Genomic DNA, 22,048 nt, shown 5'->3' with positions numbered 1-22,048 from the left:
AAAAAAAAAGGTATGCGATCAGTACTTTGAATGTACTAGTATGTTAAATGAGGTAGGTTGATATGCATGGTTTCATGAACAAAACTAATGATTAACTGGATATGCACGTAAAAAATGGAGTACTGAGTAGAGAACATAGAATCTGTAGATACTAATAATGTATGAAAATCTATAAATACTGAGGATGCATGACCAAGCATATAACATAACTGAGTAAAATCTGTATACTGAAATACTGAGATAACTAAAATCTATATGCTTTGGTCAAGCAATACTAAGACTGAATAACTGAACGGGGACTGTAACTGAGACCATATCTGAGACTGTGGGAGGTATCATCTAACCGACATTCCCTAATTTAAGCTAATTAGTGGGTCCAACCTATAACCCCAGCTGTAAGAGCATTAATATCGTGCCACGGGTACTAACAATAGCTGTATGGATCCATTAAACTGATATAATGTCTAAAGGACTAAGAGTGTCAAGCCTGAATTGGCGGGTGAACTCTCTGAGATAGTTAAGCCTAACATGATGGGTGACTACTCGTATCCTATACTGGATACGTAGTTCTGAAGTATAGGGACTGCTACTAATGACTCTGCCAATCTGATAAGGAAGCCGCCATCCCTACAATCGCTTGATGCTAAATCCTACTCCCAACTGAAAGACACTGAGGTATTAGACTGTTCTGAGTTGAATAACTGATATCTGACTATTCTGATAATGCTCATAATATAATCTGAAGACTATTCTATAATATACTGAGGCTAGACTAAATAAACAGCTATGGTTTTTGGGAATTCAATACCCCAGGACTCAAAGCAACAATACTGAAAGGACACTAAAGCTTGAAGGCCAAAACATGAAGGCTCTTACTAAATAAATCACTCCTGTAGATATTTTATCAAACACTTGTAGTTCATGGTTTTAAAACAATCATAGGAATGTCATGAAACTTGTAGAAATAGCATGAATTCATCATAATAACATTAAGTAATGGTTTAATTCAGTAAATCATAACATTAAAACATGAAAGATTGAATAATAACAATAATTTCATGGTAACATGGTAAGGATTCATAGTTCATGGAGATTCATGGATGAAATCATAATTTAAAAATATGATAACGTAAAAAGATCACAATTTTATAATTTAAAAAGGCTGTTTGGAATCCATGGATGAAAGAGATCCATGGATGAACATCTAACATACCTGGGTTAATGAATTTGAAGAGATGAATGGAGAGTTTTTGAGAAATTGTCTTGAATTTGAGAGCTAGGATTTTTTGTTCTTGAAAGAGAGATTTTTGATTGTGAGAGGAATTGAAATAATGATGACTACTTAGGGTGTTTAGGGGTTAAATTTCGTGTTTTAGGTTAATTAAGGCCATGGAAAAAGACCCAAATACCCTCAAATAAATTTAAAAATGAAAGTTGAAAACTGACCATCCCAATTTTTGGCCTTAGTGCGACGCGCCACTATCACGCCAAGCCACTGAAAAAGGGACAACTGGGACCTGGATAGACGGTGCGATATGCCACCATCGCGGTAAGCCTGTGGATGCCATTTTGGCCATATCCGCGATGCACCATGATCACGGAGGCCAACTGGAAATTGAGAAATGGAAAATTGGGTTTCTCTGCGATGCGCCATAATCGTGGAGTCATACTAAAAATTGCCAATTATCATTTGGACTGTTTACATGATGCGCTGAGGGTCAAAATAATGGTGTTTAATGATCGAAACTTAAAATTACCATAACTTCTTACCCAGTTATTGGATTTGGGCGAATTTTATATCTTTGGAAAGCTAATTGAATTTCCTACGCAATGACAGACTCTAAACTGAAAAATAATGAGTGTTTCAAAAATTTTATATATGAATATTCATGTATTTAGACTTAAATTATGCTAGGAAAATATGGGGTGTTACAAGTCATCTGTCGCAACAAATGAATAATCTGTTAGATTGTTAATCTATTGCATCAGATTTTTATTATAGCATTTGATTTTCATGTGTTGCATCAAATTTCCATCTGTTTAATCAGATGTTTCATCTGTTGCATTAGATGTTTTATCGCTGTATTAGATGTTCCATCTGTTGCATCAGATGGTTCATATGTTGCATCAGATTGTTCACCTGTTGCTTCAGATGGTTTATCTGTTGCAACACCATTTTTACCAAGAAAAACAACAAATCAACCCAGCAACACCAACACAACACACACACACACTAAGAACATCAACGGTGACAAAAAATCACCTACAAAAATTGAATCAATAGTCTGACAACAAGAACTACAGTAACAACAAAAAATTATATTTCACACCAAAAAGAGTAGAGATGAAATGCCAAAAATTAGGGTTTTAATCAGTCCACATTTCAAATTTAAGTAAGAAATATTGAAATTGTTAGCCAATACTAGAAGAGAAGTTGGCTCAAGTTCCTCCGTTTCTTCATAACTAAAATGATATAGGTTTTTACTTGTGAAAGAAGAAATGGGACGACGAAGAATTCAAAGTTGTTGTTGCCGGAGAACACTGCTTGTCACGTCGATTGACAATTGAAAGTCGAAAAGAAACTCGCCCAACTATTTGTCCCTTGAGCTTGAAGTTGTCGGGAATTGAAGGGAGAAATTTTGCAGAACTGTTGGTTCGAAGAGAGTTGAGAAAGAGAGATATAGTTAATTTAGAAAGGAGAGGGGTGTGGGTTAATTTATATTTTTGAAAAGATTAGAAAGTTTTGAAAATATTAATCAAGTCCACAATTAACTTAATTAAGTTTTCTAATTATGTTTGACCCTTTAAGTTAGTCAATATCTCCAATCCTTCATTCAAGACTTAAATGACACCTTTCCTTCAATTTTCTCAAGTAACATGAAGAACCCTTTAAATCGCCTTTTCAAAACATTCAATTTCCTAAGTTAATATTAGAACTTCGCAAGATATTTTAGGATCTTAAATTAAACTAAAAAAATTTCATATAGAGTAAATAAAATTTGTAATGGTAAAATCCAAAGTAATGTATTTTAAATACACTTCTAACATCCTCAACATGAATGGGCTAGAATAAGAGGAATTGACTTCACTTTTCATGAAATTACATGAAAGACCCCATAATGGGTGGCTTTTTATTTTTTTCCCTCAAGAAAAAAATCTTTACCTATATAACCTTCGCTTCGTTACTGGTATAATAAAAGTACACTTTTGCCTCTGAGTTACGTTTGCTTTCTCTATCACATTGACTCTTTATTGAAACTTATTTTTTATCTTTTGTGACTCTCTCTTTCAAGTGATCTTCAATTTTCACGATATACACAATAATATGAATAATCTTTCGATAAGTTCTTCATTTTCAAAGTATTGTACTTTATGGTATTATATTTTTTTTAGTAGACTTACTTGAATAGGACTTTTAGGGTTTGTAACTAATTTTGAATTGGATAATTTGGGATTGCATCTCATTGTTGGATTTGAGAATGGCAGAATCCCTTACCTACATAGAATACTACAAAAATGATTTATATAATTAGCTTTCCTAGTATTCCTTTTGCAACTCTTTTTTATTTCTCCGACTGAGTCTTGCCTCTAAGGCACGAGTCAGAGATGATTTTATAATTAAGATGTATGATGTAGTGACAATGGTTGCCTCTTGGGATTGTATTTTGTTCTTTGAAATTCCTGAGGCTACATTTTGCCTCTTAGGCATAAGTTATAGAGTATCTCATAGTTTAATATGCAATGAGATAGTAGGAACTCTTGTCAATGGGTGTTTTTTTTGAACTTTTCTGGACTAAAGTCTTGCCTTTGTGGCAACATTTATGTAAATAAATATTGAAGATTGAAATAACTGGTATTTCCTCAAGTGTAAAGTGCATATCATGTTCGAAATGTACTTAGAAACTAGCAGACTTGTTCAAAATGTTCATATCATATTTTTAATTTCCCCAGTCTTATCTACCAATTCCATTCAATTTTCATCTTTGTAGAATTACTTATTGATTGAATGAAGGAAAGCTTCACTTACTCTGCATATAGCTGACCTAGTGTCTTTCTAAACATAGTTGTTATTAGTTTTAGCTACCACATTCTGAACCTACTACAACACATTTTCACCCATAAGCAACTATTAACTCACCTTTTAAAAAGAAAAAAATTCTAGTTTCTCTATATATATTGCCTTCTTAGGAAAAAAGTATAACAAAAACTCCTAAGTTTTGCACTTGAATTGTCTAGGATTGTACTAGATTTTGAGTTTAAAATTTCTTGATAATTAACTTATTTGTAAATATCCAGAATGTTTTTTACTTGTTAGTATATATGTATGTTTAAAAATAAAACATTGTTTTATGTTTGTGTAGCCATGTGTTGTTACTAATGAAGAAAGAGAGTTTCTCCCAGTAAATATTGCTTCTAATTCTTCGGGACTTTTTTCTGCCAACTTAATTAACATCATTGTTGATGTAAGTGTCTAGTAAAATTAATTTATTAGTTACATACTTTTTACATGAATGTCTGTCTGTATACTAAAACAAAAATAGATGCACCAGCTACCATCTATGAGACTATATTGTGTATGCAAAAATATTATTGCAATTTCACTTTTGATATTTTATTGGGAAAGGACTCTCTGTCACCCCTTCTTTCGTTAAATAATAATATATATGTCCATTGAGAGATAAGTATTGCCTCTAGGATAAGAATTATAGAGCACCTATCAAATTATTACAGATCAAAATAGTGTCAACTCTTATCCATGGGACACACCTTATCCGTTTGTTGGCTAAGTCATGTCTCTAGGGCAAGAGTTATTGAGCATCTGTAAAATCAATACAGAATAAGGTAGGACCAACTCTTGCCTATAGAGAATAAATTGTATTGTGCATACAAAAAAATTATTGCAACTTTACTTTGAATATTTTATCAGGGTGGTCTCTCTGTCACCCTTTTTTTTGGATGATATGATAGATGTTTCTTATTTTACTGTTCAAATCACAACTGAATGTTGAGTGTCTAGATTACTTTAGTAATGTTATCTTTTCTTTTGTAATTTTAATGTAGAGAGTGACATCTTCTCTTAAGACTCATCTTGATACTGCTTTGAATTGGGTTATGAGCCATATCATGATAAATTTCACATTAAATTTATTATTCTATCATTGTATAAGTTATTGTCTTGATTGTGTCATGACATTATTAAATTTTTGTGTTATAATCTCTAGAGTCCAAGTGTGATTATGTTGTAGAGCTTTTTCAAGGGTTATTGATAAATGAGGAGTTGATATTACAGATTCTAAAAGAAATAAGAGGATAAACGAAATTCAGCAAAATGTAATTGTTCTAGGAGATGAAGTCATATTTGAAACTAGTTCGCAGATTTGATCCAAACTTCATAATGGAGAATTTTATGATTTGCTTTTAAGGAAAAGAAAGCGGTGCGAAGTTTCAAATGTAGATGATTGTCCTAGCTTTTCCCTAATAACTCCAACGTCACCTGATATATCTAATCACATTTCTGTAAATGATAAATTTGTACTGCTTAAGACTTGGTATATACATAAGTAAATTTACATTTATTTTTGTTTCCTTATGAGGTTTAAAGATGGTTGCTCAAGTTGTAATTGACAATATTTAATTTCACTAGTTTGCCACAATTTTTTCTTTTTTCTTTGTAAATTATTATATTATTTTTTTATGCTTCTTTTTTCTTATTAGTTTACTACCTACTTTCTTGATCTTTTATATCAAATTCTCGATGTTGGTCTTTTTTATTGATGAGTTTATTTTTTTCAAGTCAAGTTATATCAAGGTCATGATATGCTCTTTTTTCTGAGTTACCAACTTATGCAATTGTGTAAATTATTTCTCATGAGTCATACGTTAATTTTTTCATTTTTTTAAGCTACGTACATTTTTCCTCTAAGAAAAAACCACATAATATATAATTAGTTAGACTTTGTGAAATAGTATAAATATTGCTCTTGAAGTATTCGTTAATTTTTTAAAGCCCTTGACCTATATTTTACCTCTAAGGCAATCATTACTAGATATTATGTCCATGGAGCTCAATTTGTTCTTTTGAAAGACCTTGGTAAGTCTTTCCGACAAGATTTATAAAGTATTTTATAAGTTAGACATTGTAAAATTATGTAAATTGTTGTCCATGATGCATATGTTAATTTTTAAAAATTTCTGAGCTACGTTTTCCCCCTAGGGCAATAGTTATGTAATACTCAATAACTTAGATTTCACAAAATAGTATAAACCATTGTCCATGAAGTATTCGTTAATTTTTTTTAAAGCCTTGATCTATGTTTTGCATCTGAGGCAACAATTACTACACATTATCCTCTAAGTCAAGAATTGTATAATAATCAATTAGTTAAACTTTGTGAGATAGTACAAATTATTGCCTGTGTGATGCACAATAACTTTTTAATCCATTCAGCTATGTTTTGCCTCTAAGGCAATAATTACTGCATACCCCATAAGTTACACATAGTGAGAATGGTGTAAGCTTTTGCCCATGAGACATTACTTATTCTTTTGAAGTCCTTGGGCTATGTCTTGCTTCTAGGACAAAGGTTATAGAGTATTTGCTAAACCAATATAGACTAATAGTGTCAACTCTTACCCATGGGGCATAACTTATTTCGTTAGGGCAAAGTTTGTCTCCATACCAAGAGTTAAAGAATATTTGCTAAATTACTACAAACTGATAGTGTCAATGCTTGTCCATGAGGCATAACTTGAGAAATATTATTTTATTATAAATCAATTATTTTTCAGTTTACACAATTTATTTGCAATTACTGTAAATTCAAAGTATGTTATCCCGTTGCACAAAGCTCAAAACAATCAAAGGATTTTCCTGTTTTGGAGCTTCACTTTTCATATCAAAGCTCAAAGTTAAAAAGAAGTATTTAGAGTTTCATGTTTATATCCTTCTCTCTTTATGATGAAATCGCAATATATTTTTTAGGATTTTGACTTTGTTCCTGTTCTCATTGCACTTTTTCCTCCACAAAGGTAATTCTCTCTTCTTTTCTCTTAATCATAAAGAATGTATTTGAACTATTTGTTACCTTGCAATTGGTGATTGATCCAATGTTCTGAGCTGAAAATCACTCTCCTATTCTCTTAATCACATTTTATGCATTTAGAGGATTTTGATATCTAGCAATTGATAAACTCTATATATTTAACCTAAATCACCTTGATGAAAATAAATTTTGATGATGAGATTTGAGGTTTTGGTGGTTTCAATACTCATTGAGTTTATTTTTGTCTAGTCATTAGGTCGTTTAGTTTTGCTTGTGAAAGTTGAGTTTTTACTGGTTTCTGTCACCACTAAATTTGTCTTTGTCATAAAAATTTCATTTTGCACCTTAATTTTTATATTTATATACTTTATGTCTTAGTCATTGTAATGTCTTCACGGTTTTTATTTTGCTGTTAATTTTAAATTTGAAAATTATATTTATTTTTGTAATTATGCAGATTTATAAATTATGTATAGCAAGATAAACCATGCCAAGTATTTTATTGATCCTAAAGATTGATTTAAATCAAACTTTCGTTGGAGAGGAGTAAATACAGTCGTATGTTGAATATTTATTTTGATGACGCAAACAAATTAAAAATAAAGGACTTGAAAACATTTATGAAAGCAAGAAAAAATAGACAGTATCAAACTAGCTGAAATCTATATTTCAGGATGCGTGTTGTTGAGGAGGAGGCCCACTAAGGTCTTCTATACTAACATATCATGATACTGGAGGATGAAGCTTTATGTACCAAGTTTGAATGGGGGGGACTATCTTTTGATGAAACTCTACGTTCGTTGAAAAGTTCATTGAAGCCAATAAAAAAATCACTGTTAAAGCATCATACCAACTTGTTGATTTTTCATATGCCTTTATCGCATCGACATGGAATGTTTTCCTCAAATTTAGCGAAAAGAATGTGCAAATAGTCTTTGAAAAGTATCCTCTTATGCTACGTTATGTGGCATGTAGTACTCCACAATACACAACAATGATTAATTTTTTTGTTAACTCAGACAAAAAATTGTTTTTAATAATTATCTACACTTAATTTTAATTTTATTTTATTACGTTTGTTTAATCAGTGTGTGTCTATTGTAATTCTTTGTTCTATTTTCTTATTTTTTATTGATTAATAGAAAGGTTTGGTTGAGGCATTCACACTGGAGCATGAGTTGCCAGCTGATAAAGACAATGAAGACAAATGATTCAATGCATTGCTTCTTTTTCTCTAATATCTCTTATAACATGTTTGTTAAAATGAATAATTTTGAACAGTTTCATGTATTCTACGTGTAGAAACTTCAAAGCACATGTTCTAAGAAATTTAAAAAGATTCTAGATGAGAACAAGTTTTGAAGTTTGAATTAATCGAAATTAAAAGATTATTGTTAGGGAAGTTCAAAAAGGAGACGGGGATACTCTATCAACTAAACAACAAGATAATCTACAAGTTGAATGAGGTCATGATGCAATGATTCATGATCAACGTGATGATTCTCACAAACCTACAGAAAATAAGGAATTTGTTAGTAAATAGTTTTAGCCTTGTCCTTTGATGCTCTTGTAATCCTGATAGAATTAATACCCACAACTATAAGCAAATAGTTTGTCGAAAGATCCGTATGTTTTCCTTCCTTAGGACTGAACATAGATACTTTAATTACGTTGCCAGTTATCTTTTTTTGGGTCTTATCATTTATATGGCCTTATTCTCAAATAAGGCAAGAGTTATGATTTTATGTTATAAATTTTACATCACTCTACTGTAAGGTGGTGTATGTTTATAGGGAATCTATATTTTTTGGGGTATCTTTTTTATATCATTTACTGTTATATTAAAGAATAAATTCAAGTCCATCAAAATCTACTACTGCATATATCTAACTTCAAAAAAGAATCTTGAAGTTTCAACTTTTCAATAATCTGCTAAATCAATATTGACTACGATGGTTTCAACTCTTCCCATGGGACACAATTTAATTCTTTTGGGGGATAAATTTTTCCTCTAAAGCAAGAGTTATAGATCATCTATCAAATCATTACAAACTAAGGTAGTGTCAACTCTAACCCATGGGACATAACTTGTTCCTTTGGAGGCTAAGTCTTGCCTCTAGAAAAAAGAGTTATAAAGAATGTGTGTCATAACCTATTTTTACTTAAAGTTAAAACAAGTATAACATTATGGACTCAAAAAGAATAATTTTTATACAGAGTCGCCACCTTATTTTTAAGAAAAAATAGGAAACCTACTTATTTATTAACAAGTATAATTTTTATTTCAATCTGCGAACCAATTTAAATTCTAGGTAAGGGTTTAAATTATTCCGAAAGAAAGGAATTAGGCACCCTTCAGAATCCACAATGTGGTTTTCAGCCAGACTTAGGTTTATTAAAAGAAAAAAGAGAAAAAAAAAATCAATGACTATAAAGACAAATATAAAATAGGTATTGAAATAATATAATGCGTATGCTTTCGTAAAAAATACATATAAATAAAAGTATACAAATATATGTATGTAAAGACAAGATTGAATAAAAAAGAATTGTTTTAAGGAAAAGACTACGTAATATTTATTAATATAAAAGAAAGTGTGGATTATTTAATTAAATATCTAAATAGATTTTAATATAAATATTAACGGTCTAAATTTGCCTAGCGCGTGATGAGAATCACGTAAAATAAAAAATATCCTGCCCAACACCCCAAAAGTTAAGTTTTCACTATGATTAATATTTGTACAAGTATAAAAAATATAAAAATACAACATAATTTAAAGTCTTCTTTAAATGTCTTTCCCGACGAATATTCCAAAAACCTATATAAGCACTCATAACAAAAATGTCAGTAACAAATAAATAATTATCAAAATAAATTTAAAAGGATAAATAATTATCAAAATAAATTTAAAAGATATGTGTGCATATAGGTATTTAAAAATATAATTTTTGCTAAAAGTGGGTTCGGATTAAATTTTAAATGCGTCATGACTACGAAGTGGTTGCTCAATTTATTGACCCTCCTAAATCATCTTGACAAGATATGAGTCATAAAACTTTTTACGTTGTTATAAAAATTTCATCATCGCCCGAATTTATTCATTTTATTACGTACTGATATATGCAATATCCGTCTTTTATTTGTGAAGGCCTCGAAAATCGACGGAGAATTTCTTCATCGGTCAAATAATAATGTCCATTCAAATTAATAAATCACTCCAACCAATAATAGAACAAATAATATCAAAGACCAGTCCAGAAATGATCCCAAATAGTGACAAAATCTACCAAGTAGTAGCTAAGCAAAATCATCTCCTTCGAGTGAAAATTTACCCCAGAACTAGAAAACTAGTCATAGCATTAGCAGTGATTCAAAACCAACAATAGAGACAACTATAAGTAATTAGATTATTGAAAATGGGGTTTGAAACACGTAGACAAATGACCAAAAAATGGAGCTTGATAGAAAAATTATCATTCTTATCCGAAAAATTCAAAAATTAGCCAAATCTATACTAAACAATGGAACAAAGAATAATAGTGCAAGCAATCAATGACATACAATGTGACAGTCTTGTCCATCAACTATTTTCTCCAGCGTGATACAGTAAACGAAAAAGGAGGAGGGGTATTTCTTCCAAGGCTTTCATCGGAGCAACACTAAATATATATACTCCAGCCAGATCTGGCTTGTAAATGGTGTAAGCCATCATTTCGAATATATAATAGCGAACCACAAGCAAAAGGTAAGAGTAAAGATGCGGTGATGAAGCTTCACCATCGCTCACTGTCCGTTCGGTGGTCAAGTCCAGTGGCGAAAGTGGGACGGAGAAAGTGGGAAGGTGGTGCGAGTTGGAGAGAGGAGAGAGGCGGAAGGGCGTTTAGAGGTGGGTGATGGTTTGGTGTTTGTCGAAGCTCCGGTGACGGCAACGACAGTGAGGGTCTGAGAGAGAAAAAAGAGCATGAGAGAGAGATCTGATCTGGTTTATGTGTGCACATGCGTTGGTGTGTGTATGTGTTCATTACACAATAAAAGGTCCATTATTGACCCAAAAAATAAAATCAACTATTTTAACCATTAAATAATAATATATTGATCAAAGAGTAAAAACTTCAACCGGTCACCTCAAATGTCATCTTTTAAAAAGCTGACATGATCTTGATTTGAATGATTTGCAGTTTTGAGTCTTAAAATAATTGAGTCGATTTATATTTACAGACTGCATTAAATAACATTCAAAAATATGAATGTCAATGTATGATTACAGAAAAAATATAAACAACAAATAAAAAAATAATTATCTTGAAAAAATATATTATGCTATAAATAATTAAAATTATACTACGCGGTAAAAAAATTGCAGTGCTATGGTATGTACGTATGAAGAGGACTATGCAAAAATATTAAAATAATAATAAACTGATAAAAATTCTAACATTTACGAAATTAAGAATAATTATCAATAGGTTATGCAAAGTTAAAATATGACAAAAATTGATGAAAAATTATAAAATAATGGCGATTATCAATAATTTGTTTGAAATAATAAAAAATGTACGAAAAACTGCGTTTTGTGCACTTTAATGATCAAGACGCCTAAATGTGCTAATTTTAAGCATGGAGAGCCGAAATTGGGTTCAACAGTTTGTGGTTTGAAGACAATATAGAAGTCTTCAGATGAAACCGTTAACGTGTAGCCAATTTTGCTCTACAAAAATTTTTTTTGATAAAAATTCAAGCAAACTCTGAGTTAGAATTGTTATCTCAAGATGTCCTATTTTAGGGTGGACGAACCCAATGTGTACTCTAATTTTATGCCTGGAAAATTTATGAAATTTAAAAACAATACTCAATATAGGCAAACGAGTAAATAAACTTGATTTTTTTAATAATTTTTTATTCAAAAAAATGGCATATAATGTTTAACTAATCTAAAGATAAATAAATTAAAACAATTCAAGATTTTAATTAAAGAAAAGAAAAATATTTAATTGAAGACAGACATACATAAAAGGTCTGATTAGAGGGAAGACTAACCCAAAATGTTCTATTTTAGAGTGAAAAAATCCAATTCATGTTTGCAAACATTTACAAAAAACTATGGTGGATTTTTTTTTACTTTTTCATTTTTCCCTCTTTTTTTTCGAGAAATTAAGGATAACATTCAGTGCTTAAATAAATAAGAAACAAATGGTACAGACAAAAATAATATCCAGTGCTTAAATGGTAAAACAAGTGGATTGTGATATGTGCAGGTAAAGACAAAGCATGCAGTACTTAAATAATAAAGTAAATGCATTGCGATGTGCAAATAAAGGCAAAGATGAAATGCGGTGCTTAAATGATAAAATAAATGCATTGCAATATATATTGGTAAAGACCAAGATGACATGTAGTGCTTAAATGATAAAATAAATGAATTGTGATATTTACGAGGCCTGCAGTGCCTAAATAATAAAATGAATGTCTTGCGATATTTGTGTACAGTACTTAAATAAGTAGCAATATGCGCCGATAAAGGCAAAGATGACATGCGATACTTAAATGATAAAATAAATGCATTGCGATGCATGCAGATAAAGGCAAAGATAACATACGATGCGTGCAAATAAAGGCAAGAATAGCATGTGGTGCTTAAATTATAAAATAAATAAATGGATTGCGATATTTGCGAGGCGTGCAGTTCCTAAATGATAAAATGAATGCATTCCGATATGTGCGTGCAGTGCTTAAATATGTCGATAAAGGCAAAAATGAAATGCGATATGGTGATATGTGCAAAGAAAGGCCAAGATGGTATGCAGTACTTAAATAACAAACAAATGCATTGCGATACTTGTGAGGCGTGCATTGCCTAAATGATAAAATAAATGCATTGCGATATGTGCTAGTAAAGAAAAAATGACATGCAGTGCTAAAATGATGAAATAAATGTATTGTGATATTTGTGAGGCGTGAAGTGCCTAAATGATAAAATGAATGCATTGCGATATGTGCATACAGTGCTTAAATGCATAGCAATATGAGTCAATAAAGGCAAAGATGACATGCGATGCTGAAATAATAAAATAAATGCATTGCGATGCGTGCAAATAAAGGCAAAGATAACATGCAGTACTTAAATAATAAATTAAATGCATTGAGATACGTGTAGATAAAGAAAAAGATAGCATGATGGTGCTTAAATGATAAAATGAATGCATTTGCAATATGTGCAAATAAAGGCAAAGACAAAATGCAGTGCCTAAATCATAAAATAAATGCAGTGTGATACGTGCAAATAAAGGCAAAGATAAAATGCAGTGCTTAAATGATAAAATAAATGCATATCGGTATGTGCAAGTAAAGACAAAAAAATATAGTGCTTCAATAATAAAATAAATGCATTGCGAGATGTGCAAATAAAGGCAAAAAAATATACAGTGCTTAAATAACAAATAATAAAATAAATACATTATGATGCATGCAAGTAAAGACAAAGATAGCATCCAGTGCAAAAAGAAATAAATAAAGTTCAATATGTGCAAGTAAAGGAAAGTAAGCATAAATATTTAATTGAAGAAAAACATGCATAATTGTCTTATTGGAGGGCAGATTGGCCCAATTATCCTATTTTAGGGTGGACAAACCCATGTAAAAAATGAATATTGAGCAAAGAAATATTTGGGAATGAAAGTATTCACATATTCTCGATGCTACTTTCAAATTGTCCCAGTATCGAGCTGCGAGATGCTGGAAGATGCAAGATTGTGTACTTGCTGGGGAGAAAAAATGATATGGAGTTGTGACGATCGAAATCTGCGTAGATCTTCCTATATATCTCTAGTGTCATGAGAATCAGGTCAATATAGTTCGAAATAAGAAAAATAGAGTAAATTTTGAGGCGACTCAAAATTTGCCCCAATGTATGATTTATGTTGGCATTGTCTCCTTTGAAAGGAGCTTTTTCTTTTAAAAAAATGTCTTGTTATTAAGAAAATGCATGATGTTTTCGATTGTTTATGGGGACTTGAGAATGAATGACGTCTTCGATTACTTACGGAGACTTGATGCATGACATCTCCAATTACTTATAGAGGCTGATGTTTATTGTCGTCTTTGATTATCTGCGAGGACTTAAGAATGAATGACGTCTCTGATTTCTTATAGATACTTGATGCATGACATCTCCAATTGCTTATGGAGGCTGATGTTTATTGTCGTCTTTGATTTTCTATGAAAACAGAGACCCTTTTGACTGGTAAGACTATAAAAAATATAAAATACTCAAGATGAGTACCTGAAAAAAAGAATAAAATATCGGTATTAAAGGTATGTGCTTGAAAGAGAAAGTCAAATGCCCTTATTTTAAAATTAGGCTCCTTGAATGAAAAGTAAAAAATGCATGTATGTAAAGTGAGCATCTTGAATGAAAGGTATAAAAATGCCCATATGTGAAAGTAGACGTCTTAAAAAAAAGAATTTTTTTGTATTTTCTTGATTAAAAGTGCTGAAAATGAAGAAGACATGACCGTGTATTGACTTTAGTTGGTACCAATAATTAGTAGCGTGCATAAGAATTCCCCCATCTCCTTCCCAGCTAACTGAGATCGACTTTAGGGTAACTCCTATAGTTTCAAATGGTACCTCAGACATTCCTAAGTATCGACAAGATTTGTTCGTCTTACTTCAAACAAAGATTTGAGCTATGCTTATTCTCATGTTTCAAGTGTCCTCTCCAGAAAGAAAGTCTCATTTCGTACATATTTAGGTAAAAGAAAGTCCGATTTCACACATATTTGAGTAATTTTTCTTTTTGAATTTGGGAACATCTAGAGAAATACGCTCACACTCAAAAGAAATACAATGCATGCAATTGTGATACCATAGGATTGACCTTCATGTAAGTATGCAATAATATGAGAACACTTGAAATAGAATCTCGTAGGACTTGCTATCGGCTTTTGATATAGGCTTAGGGATGGGTAGGATGATATTTAAGATAAAAGTGACTAATTCCTCAATGAGCATTGCACTGTATTTTGTGCTTTCAATATTTTTTGTGTTTTGATGTGTGATCTACTTTGTTGTGATGAGTTGTCCCTCATTTTGTATTTGCTTCGACTTTTTTTGAACCTTGTGTTGGAATTTTTACCCCCTTTTTTTCAACAAACTATATTTTGTTTGTTCTCTTTTTTTCTTTTCTCATTTTTTGTGGGGGTTTTCTCCTTTGAAGTCGTTTTTTAATTTTATTTATTTGGGACAATATATCCTTTGCATTTTGCGCCTTTAATCTTAAATCTTCATCCGTAAATTGCACATATTTAATGCACTCAAGGAGGTAGGGCCAAGAAAGGAATAGTGTATGTAGCACTCAAAAAGGTATAGGCACAAATGTGGTTGTCCAAAGAAAAAGTATTAGGCTCAAAAGGGGGAATGCTAGGGATCAATGTCATTTGGTAGGTTGTAAAAGGCTCAATCGGTCCAAATAAGGCCTACAATCCTTTCCTAAATCAAGTACAACTCAGAATTTTGCCTCAACAAACATTAAGGCTAAGTTCTAGATCAACAATGTAATGCAATGAATTAAACTAAAGCTAACCACACAATGCACATGAAATGATAAGGTTGGGTTCGTTCTTGTTTTAAATGTATGCAAGACAATTTTCAGGTATTACTCAGGTGTGATAAAAGGTACCAAGAGAATCTATGGTTTACCATGAAATCGGTCCTTTACATCATACCAGTTTGTTTTTTCTCATGCACACTCCTAATTGTATTGGTACTATCAAGACAATTTTATTTTTTATTTTAAAAAAGAATGGGACCAAACCCAAACGAGGGTTGCCTACATATCTTGTAAGAACAAGAATCAAGTCTGCGTAGTTCAGGCAAATCTGTAAATTCGTATGTGTAATGTATGATGAAAAAATAATGGTCATCATTGAAAATAATATGAAAGATGATTAAAAAAGAACTGCTTTTAACATCAAAATTGTTTTAATCAAATGACCAAGAGAATAGATTTCAAGTATGGGGAAAGCTTTGACACAACTTCAGTATGCTGACAAGATTGGAAAAGTTATACATTGAAGAAATTATGATATTATTTCGCTGCAGTTGGCAGGATTATTATAACTGAAGAAAATATTGAATCCTTGCTTTTGAAAATAAGGATTGATACACCATAAATTTAATGGTTTATGGTGTTTGAAAGAAGAAGCTAGGTATCCTCGAATCAAAATTAGGTGAGGATTCAGAGGTAGGCCGACTAAGCACTAATGTCATTGAGATTTGAATCTTGAGAAGCTATTGATTTGCGCTCTTGAAGATATTTTGGAGAGCGCCTTTGAACTGTTCTAGAAAAATGCCCTAGTTTGAATATTGGAGAAATTATTCTAAAACAGTGAAGAGACCGAACCCTAATACAGGATTGCCTACGTATCTTGTCAGGACAAAAATCAGGTCAAAACATAGTTCAAAACTATGTGTAGCTAGAGACGATGTTGCTAAGGTGTTTATTTTAACTGATCAACCATGCAAATCAAAGACTAGGTTACACACCTTCCTACAATAATAATAATAATTTAGAAAAAATAAATATATACAGACACAATAATCCTTCAAATATGTACAAAGACTATAATAATGTGTCACGTGGGTTGTGAATCCTTTGAACATAAAGTAGACTAATGATGCATGCGCCTAAAAAGGTGTTGATTTAGCTCTATCCTATGTTCGACTAAGAGTGGGTTTGCTAGACCTATGGTTCTCGAGTGAACTACTTGAGTGAGAAGGCTATGCGGTCACACAGAAAAATATCCGAACACCCCGCACATACACCAACTCTCCTAAAATTTAGAATTTTGAAAGAAATTTGTGGGTGCGCAAAACACACCTCACTTGTATGTGTTATTGTGTCAGCTTTCCCAAATGGAAGAAATATGAACGGGATGACAGTTTATATAAAATAATAAATAAATAAATAAGCTATACAAAATAAATAACAATTTATGCCACACAAACAAGATAAATCAAGACAATTAGAAATAAATAAATAATAATGTAGAAAAATATAAATATTTACCTAAATCTGTAATGGTTAGAACCTTACATCCCCAGCAGAATCGCCAAACTGTCATACCCTATTTTTACCTAAGGTTAAAACAAGCACGGCATTATGAACTCAAAAAGAATTAATTTTTATATAGAGTCGCCACCTTATTTTTAAGAAAAAATAGGAAACCTACTTATTTATTAACAAGTATGATTTTTATTTCAATCTGTGAACCAATTTAAATTCTAGGTAAGGGTTCAAATTATTCCGAAGGGAATGGATTAGGCACCCTTCAGAATCCACAATGTTGTTCCGGCCAGACTTAGGTTTATTAAAAGAAAAAAGAGAAAAAAAAATTCAATGACTGTAAAGACAGATATAAAATAGGTATTGAAATAATATAATGCGTATGCTATCGTAAAAAATATATATAAATAAAAGTATACAAATATATGTATGTAAAGACAAGATTGAATAAAGAAAAAATATTTTAAGAAAAAGACTACGTAATATTTATTAATATAAAAAGAAGTGTGAATTAGCTAATTAAATCTCTAAATCGATTTTAATATAAATATTAATGGCCTAAATTTGCCTAACGCGTGATCAGAATCGCGTAAAATAAAGAATATCCCGTCCAACACCCCAAAAGTAAAGTTTTCACTATGGTTAATATTTGTACAAGTATAAAAAATATAAAAATACAATACAATTTAAAGACTTCTTTAAATGTCTTTCCCGATGAATATTCCAAACACCTGTATAAACACTCGTAACAAAAATATCAGTAACAAATAAATAATTATTAAAATAAATTTAAAAGGATAAATAATTATCAAAATAAATTTAAAAGGTATGTGTGCATATAGGTATTTAAAAATATAATTTTTGCTAAAAGTGGGCTCGGATTAAATTTTAAATACATTATGACTACGAAGTGGTTGCTTAATTTATTGGCCGCGCTAAATCATCTTACCAAGATATGAATCATAAAATTTTTTGTGTTGTTATAAAAAAATTTTCATCACCAGAATTTATTTATTTTATTACATACTTATATGTGTAATATCCATCTTTTATTTGTGAAGGCCTCGAAAGTCGACGGAGAATTTCTTCATCGGCCAAATAATAATGTCCATTCAAATTAATAAATTATACACTCCAGCCAATAATGAAATAAATAATATCAAAGACCAGTCCAGAAATGATCTCAAATAGTGACAAAATCAGCCAAGTAGTAGCTAAGCAAAACCATCTCCTTCGAATGAAAATTGACCCCAGAACTAGCAAACTAGACATAGCATTAGCAATGAAATAGATCTAGAAAAATAACCCGGAGGTTGGTGGTAGTTTGGTGTTCGCCGGAGCTCCGATAACGGTAGCATCATTGAGGGTTTAAGAGAGAAAAAGAGCGTGAGAGAGAGATCTGATCTGATTTTTGTGTGCACATGCATTGGTGTGTGTATGTGTTCATTATATAATAAAAGGTCCATTATTGACCCAAAAAATAAAATCAACAATTTTAACCATTAAATAATAATATATTGATCAAAGGATAAAAACCTCAATCGATCACCTCAAATGTCATCCTTTAAAAAGTTGACATGATCTTGACTTGAATGATTTGTTGTTTTGAGTATTAAAATAATTGAGTCGATTTATATTTACAGACTGCATTAAATAATATTCAAAAATATGAATGTCAATGTATGATTATAGAAAAAATATAAACAACAAATAAAAAATATAATTATCTTGAAAAAATATATTATGCTATTAATAATTAAAATTATACTATGCGGTAAAAATTGCAGTGCTATGTCATGTACGTATGAAGAGGACTGTGCAAAAATATTAAAATAATAATAAATTGATAAAAATTTTAAAATTTACCAAATTAAGAATAATTATCAATAAATTATGCAAAGTCAAAATATAACAAAAATTGATGAAAAATCATAAAATAATGACGATTATCAATAATTTGTTAAAAATTATAAAAAAGTATGAAAAACTGTGTTTTGTGCACTTTAACGATGAAGATGCCTAAATGTGCTAATTTTAAGCATGAAGAGACAAAATTGGGTGTCAATAATGTGCTAAATCAATACAGTCTAAGATAGTTCCAACTCTTGCCTATGTAGCATAAGCTGTGAAGTGAGAGTAGTGTGCAATGCTTATCAATGATGCATAAGCTGTTATATTTGGGCTAAGTATCACAAATTCTAAGAAACATATTTTATTTGTTTAAACTGATACATTATAATTATTTTTTTTGTTGTTCAATAGAAGTTTGGTGAAATTGATGTTGATAGAGACACCATGATTTGTGACCCTTTTTTGGCTAAAGAGCAATTTGCTAAAACTAACATGCCTGAGCAAGTTGAACATGTGGACTAGCAAGATATCTTCGACATAGGTATTGATGTTGTCAGAGAAGGTCTAGATTTGTGTGATGCTTTAGGCCAACATGATTCTTCTAGTAGAGACAACATTGATGGAACTAAGAACTGTGACAATGTTGATTCAATAATCAGTAATGTATTTCTAATTTGGTTGCACCCTGTACTAGTTTGCCAACATCTCCTACTATCAAATATACTCAAACTGAGGAATATGTAAGTGTCTTAAATTCTAATTTACATATTTGATTATTTAAACTGATGCACTATTATGTGTGTGTGATTTTCAATAGAAGCTTGGTGGTATTAATGTTAATAGAGGCAATATGATTTCTGATAATGATGGAGCTAAGAACTTTGTCAATATTGATTAAACAATCAGTAATGTTGAGATATCTGTAAGACCCATATTTTAGTTTTCTTTATTAATTTATGTTGATTAATCTTTTTCTATTTTCCAGCATGAACAATCAAACACTTATATCACTCCATTATAAATTAAAGGCTCTCCATTTAAAAATTAAACATACAATAGGAAAAAAAGGGTAGCAAACCATCAATTAGTGATGTTGCTTCTGCGTTGAATTCTAGATCATCTTTCATGGAAGCAGAAATAAAAGACGTCACTCTTGAGAAATCGATTAGACAGAAATTTGTAGGACGATTTGCCAAATCACCATATGTGTCAGATTTAATCTGGGGTTATCCCAATCTATTTTTTATCAGAAGTATTTTTTTATTTTTGAATTTATGCATTTGATAACCTGTTGACTTTGAACACTGATTTTTGGACATTCATAGAGTGAGGGCAAACTAAGTTAAAATGGTGGATTTACTCACTTTAAGATTTTCATTTTGTGATTCTTATACTTACGCTAATGTGAATATTCTAGTTGTGTTTATTTTTCATGAATGTTAAGTGCTAAAAATATATACGTTAAAGAAAAATGTGCTCTTCGAACATTTTATTTTTGACTCGTGTGTTGTAGATATGAAGGATTAATTTTATTCACTTGCAACCTGCGGTCGGCCTTTGCATGAAACTATTATCTCTTATTGTCCTAATCTATGTTTTTGTATATATTTGTATATTTATCTATAGTATTTCTAAATGAAGTTGGAAAGGCAGAGAAAATTTTCAAATATATAGAGCCTAGTAAATATTTGAACTTACTGAAAGAAAAGAGTACCTGGTATGATCAAGCATTGTAGCTTTGTTAAAAAAGATTAGAACTTATAGGTTTTGGCTTGTCCTTTGTTTTGTTCATCCCTTTCTTCTAGTAGGTTGATAACTAGCTCTTATATGCTTGATTTAGCTTTAATTCATTGTTAATCAAGAAAAAATATGCTAACATTCTTGATGGTTTCTAAAGAGGCTATAGAGTTATAGAATTACCAACTCTTTCGTAGATGCTGATTGTATTACATTTACGTGAATCAAATATTTTTTTAGATATCGTCTTACATCAGGCGTTCCTAATTGTGGTAATGTTTAAGGTTTTTCCTTAAAAATAATGCAGTATAATTTATTGTTCTTCTTACTTTTGATGTTGAATAATTTAGTGTTCTTTTATTTTTTTTGGCTCAACACTTGAATACAATATTTTACTATATGAGGAAGAAGGCCAAACATGAACCTAAAATTTTTGTAAGGTATACTACAACTTATTTTTATTTTAGAAATAAGTTTGATGCTCTGTATCAGGAATTTGAAAAAAAATGAGAAAGATTTTTCTGTCATACTCGAAAAACATGAGGTTGAGGAGTTCATTAAAGGCTTCACTAAGACACTGTGGCACGAGGTTTACTATGTATTATTTACAGTTTTTATCCCACAAGGAAAATCTTCACTGAGACACTAGGTTTTAATTTGACTGCACTGATTGGTTCATCAAGTCTGTGACTCCAATCATATGAAGCACAGTAATAAAGTTGTTCTATTAGTAATGTTACCTTACTAAACATTTATACCATATTTTCTATAAAATATCAATTTCTGTGTTGAGACGAGCATTGACAAAAAAGTGACAATATTCTATTAAAAATGGTTGATGGACTGCCACAACAAAACTCAATGGTATCTTCTTCTATTCATTTTTTAAATGTTCATTTCACTTTGTTTTGCTACTTTTCATATAACTCGTGTAATATATATATATATATATATATATGTATATGTATGTATTTATAGTGATTGTGGAGTACTTGTTTGTGCCTTTGTTGAATATTTTATTTATGGTAAAGATATTTCAAAAGAGGCTGACATTGGTTATGTTTGCATGAGGTATGCAACACTGTTGTGGGATTATGAAAGGATAAACTACAAGATGATATAAAGAGTAGCACTATGGAAAAAATTGACAGATTATTTGAGAAAGAAGAGGAAGAGGGCACATAAAGAGAAGTAGCTTAATTTTTTTTAATTGTTATTTAAAATCACTGCACATCAAGAATTTTTGATGGACTTAGCCATTTTAATGTGATTATGTAAAGTACAAATAGTTTTTTGAAATTGAATTGACTGTTTTTGATGTGCTAATGTAAAGTATACAATTTAGAATCA

Source organism: Capsicum annuum, chromosome 9 (assembly GCF_002878395.1).
Source record: "Capsicum annuum cultivar UCD-10X-F1 chromosome 9, UCD10Xv1.1, whole genome shotgun sequence".
NCBI classification, from domain to species: Eukaryota; Viridiplantae; Streptophyta; class Magnoliopsida; order Solanales; family Solanaceae; genus Capsicum; species Capsicum annuum.
This window is presented reverse-complemented; position numbering follows the sequence as displayed.